General features: G+C 35.1%; 1 protein-coding gene across 1 annotated transcript in view; it reads right to left on the bottom strand.

Annotated features, from left to right (window-relative positions):
• LOC119412791 (cadherin-22) overlaps positions 1 to 3,782 on the bottom strand; it is a 164,539-nt gene that overhangs the window by 138,093 nt on the left and 22,664 nt on the right. The window lies entirely within an intron of this gene.

The following is a 3,782-nucleotide window of genomic DNA, read 5'->3' as shown; positions in this document are numbered from 1 at the left end:
GTGATGCAGAAAAGATAAAGTTATTAAAATGTTTTGTTTTATTTTCGCAGATTTATGCAAACAAACTAACATAAATGGAGACACTGGAATAATTTAAATAACCAAGCAGTCAGTACTAGTTCATTTCTTTCTCTGCTCCTCAAGAAACTGCAATATCAGTAAATATCAATTCCATTCAGTTTGACAGGAAGTGTCATGTTCTTTAGGCTTGTGTCTCATCTCCAATTATCTACAAGCATTAAACTGTGACATTTTCGTGGTCTGAAGATGCTCATTGAAAAAGATTGTCCGTGAAATTAGATTTATGATGGGGTTGTCAGATTCAAAGGCGTACAAAGTGAGTCAGGTAGAACCACAGTTGAAAGGAGCTTTCTTTGGAGCTCAGATTCTCTGTAAACTAGACCATGAAATTGTAATTCATCAATGCTTATTTAATGAGCTTACTTAGGTCAGGCAAGTAAAAGCAGCATTGTTTTCATCACTTTACGCAGTTCAAGATTATTTATATTTTATGACTGAAAACTGTATAATAATTGAAACTTTGCTGAGAACAAGCGGAGCACACTCGTGTCTTGTGTTCCCTTCAACTGCCCCAGTTGTCTGTCACTGTTCAAACTCATGCATGTTACGCTGATTAGACACAGCAGATTGTCCATAGAAGTGAACATGAGAGTGAATGTTGTCTGTCTCTGTCAATCTCACAGTGAACTGACAACTTGTCAAAAGTATTTTTCTGTAGCTTACAATTTATGTTCCGATTGGCTCCGCCAACATCTGACCCCGGGTAGGAAAAAAATGGGCAATGCAATGGATGAATGAGCAAAGAAAAGATTAGCGCTTTTTGTTGTTTCTTTTCTTTTCTTTTCAAAAAAAAATACCCTTAAACGATGTTTACTTTGTGTTTGGTAATGCTGCTGAGCATCAATCAGTTTGTGCTATCAGGGTCTATTTACAAATTTTGCACATTTTTATTTGTCTTGTGATTAATTCTTTGCTCTACTCATAGCCCTTTGACATGATTATTATTATTTTTTTATATTTCAACAGAATATTCTTGTTTAACTGTGACTGGTACTAACCAAAACCATGTGTAATTGAGTATACATACATTGTTTTAGCAATGTAACAAGAGTATCCATCCATCCGTTGTCTTTACCCGCTTCTTCCTTTTTGGTCACGGAGGGTCACTGGTGTCCATCTCCGGCCATCATTGTGTGAGAGGCGAGGGACACCCTGGACAGGTCTCCAGTCCATCACAGGGACACATAGAGACAAATGAAACAAACAACCATTCACTCTCTCACTCACACCTAGGGACAATTTAGAGTTGCCAATCAGCCTAACTTATGTTTTTGGTCAGTGGGAGGAAACCGGAGTACCCGGGGAAAACCCACGCATGCACGGAGAGAAGATGCAAATTCCACTTAGAAAGGTTCCCGGTTGGGATTTGAACTAGGGCGACCTGCTCGCTGAGAGGCAGCAGCTCTACCAACTGCCCCACCGTGCTGCTGTAACAAAAGTAACATACAGTACATGAATTCATTGGAAACACATTCATTGGTCATAATTTCTGTTTTTGGTGTTTTAAACACTGTATCAATAAAATAACACAGCACATTTTAAATGTAAAAATCACATGGTCATTTGAAGTGAGTATTTAGATATTTAGCTATTCAATTTAAGCATAGTATTAGAGAAATTAAAAAAAAAAAAAAAAACAAGAGATGTTTAGGAATGTTACATTTTTTTATGAACTGTCCCTGGTTTCAGCTTTTATTCCACTATAGTTAGACAAGAAAAAAAAAAAAGTTTCCTGTGAGCATGTCCATCTGCTACTTCATCAATACACTGTTAACACAGTTCAACTGGTCATCTGGGATGCCAGTGGTGTGACTCTGTGCCTCCACAAGTTTAAAATATAGGCTTAGGATCATAACCTGTTTGAAGACATGATCATGCTGATGTCATTCTATCATTCTAGTTCATGAGAGTTTCATCTGTACAACATTTACTGTTTAAAAAGATGGAACTTTAAAGTCGTTTTCTTTCCAAGTCCAATTACCGGTGAGCCTCGTCTTTTACATGGTTTGAACCTTTTGAGTCCTTTGCATTTGTTCCTGAGGCGTCATCGTTTTATGGTAGACTTGGATGATGATGACATCTACTTAGTTTCATGTTGTGAAAGATTATGGTTTGCACCATAGAAATGGTTATGTGATTGTGTTGCGAGTGTTACGGGTTTTCTAAGCTTTTTATCTTGCTAAGCTCACTGCTGCGTTTACTTTATTTTCTTTCTTTCATGCACCAAATCATTAATTGAGGTTCAAATGCCTAATATACTTTTCTAAAGATTTATCATATTTATTAATTTATTTGTTTTCAAGGACAGTCTATGCCACTTGCAAAAAATAGTCCTTAAGAAGAAAATTGTGGATTAATCTGAACAACTTTTTATACCAATTTTGCACTTGAAATCACAAGATCAAGAGACAAGCCAAACATATTAGAAAATTATTACATAATATAAAGCTAATCTGTAAAAGGAGTTAATGCAATTGCACAAATACAGTATATTATAGTCTTTGAAATCTAAGGTGTACAATTTAAGAAGGACATTTTTAATATTTTACATGTACAATTATTAAATTATAAATCATTTTCATTATTCTAATTATAGAGTATGTTTTAGTAAACAGTCAAAATTGTCAAAATTTTGACTTTTAGAATCAAGGGGCACAACTTTAGATGACTTTATAAAATTACATATGAATCTACTTCAATTGAAACTTCACTTTCAGCTCGTTAGCAATCCAAAAGCAATTCTGCCGTTAATTGTCCAAAAGCCACACAATTTCTTTGTGTCAGGATGCGTCATAAAGGCTGTACTGCCATGTACAGTATAACGCAAGTAGTTTATTTTAAGTTGCATTATATTTGCTGTCATGCCACATATTTGCTGCAATGAATTCCATCTGAGGAACACATGATGTGTAATGAGTCAGGGGATACAAAATTACACTGAATCTTGTGCTGTTACAATCAATAACAATTGCATCCAAGCTGAAAGATAGCAGGTGGTGTGTGGTAATATGGGGATTTAAGAAATGTGTCTGCAGTCTGCATGGATATTATTGCCTCCAGGCAAAGAAATAACACTTATTACAGCCCTTTTAGGGACTTTTTTTAGAGAAGAACTTTTGTAAGTTGTTTTCCAATGTGACACCATTGACACATTTGAAGTTGAAAAATGGAAAATAAAAAGTTCCTAAATAAATGCTTCAGTTGACACCGAGTCACTGGGATTTGTCAGGTAATAAACAAACAAACAAAACAAATGAATCAGTTAAATCGTAAAGTTAGAAACAATAAAGGAAAACATGCCCTTTTCAGAAAAAAAAATTACACGTTTGAATGTTCAGAAATGTTTTTTTTCTTCCATGGAAAAGTTTTAGGTGATAGAATAATTTAAGTTAAAGTGTATGGTTTTGTTCACAAAATATTTTTGGGAGCTGTTTTCTTTTACCACCACACATAGGCTGCTATAAACAAACTCCAAAAAGGATGCACATTTTATTTTTTATTTTTTTTTTTTCTGTTTCTGCTGAATTATGCATTGAGTACACCCTGTTGGGAATGGATGTTCATTCTTACTGATGGTATTAGCTTTTACTGGGTGAAGCATGTTTACAAAACATGCACACATAAACTGCCTACAAAAAAGGAATCACATTATCACATCCATCCATCCATCCATCCATCCATCCATCCATCCATCCATCCAT

This window comes from Nematolebias whitei, chromosome 7 (assembly GCF_014905685.2).
Source record: "Nematolebias whitei isolate Nwh7 chromosome 7, NemWhi1, whole genome shotgun sequence".
Classification (NCBI taxonomy): Eukaryota; Metazoa; Chordata; class Actinopteri; order Cyprinodontiformes; family Rivulidae; genus Nematolebias; species Nematolebias whitei.
The sequence above is the reverse complement of the archived record's forward strand: the minus strand, read 5'-3'. Positions and strand labels throughout refer to the sequence as shown.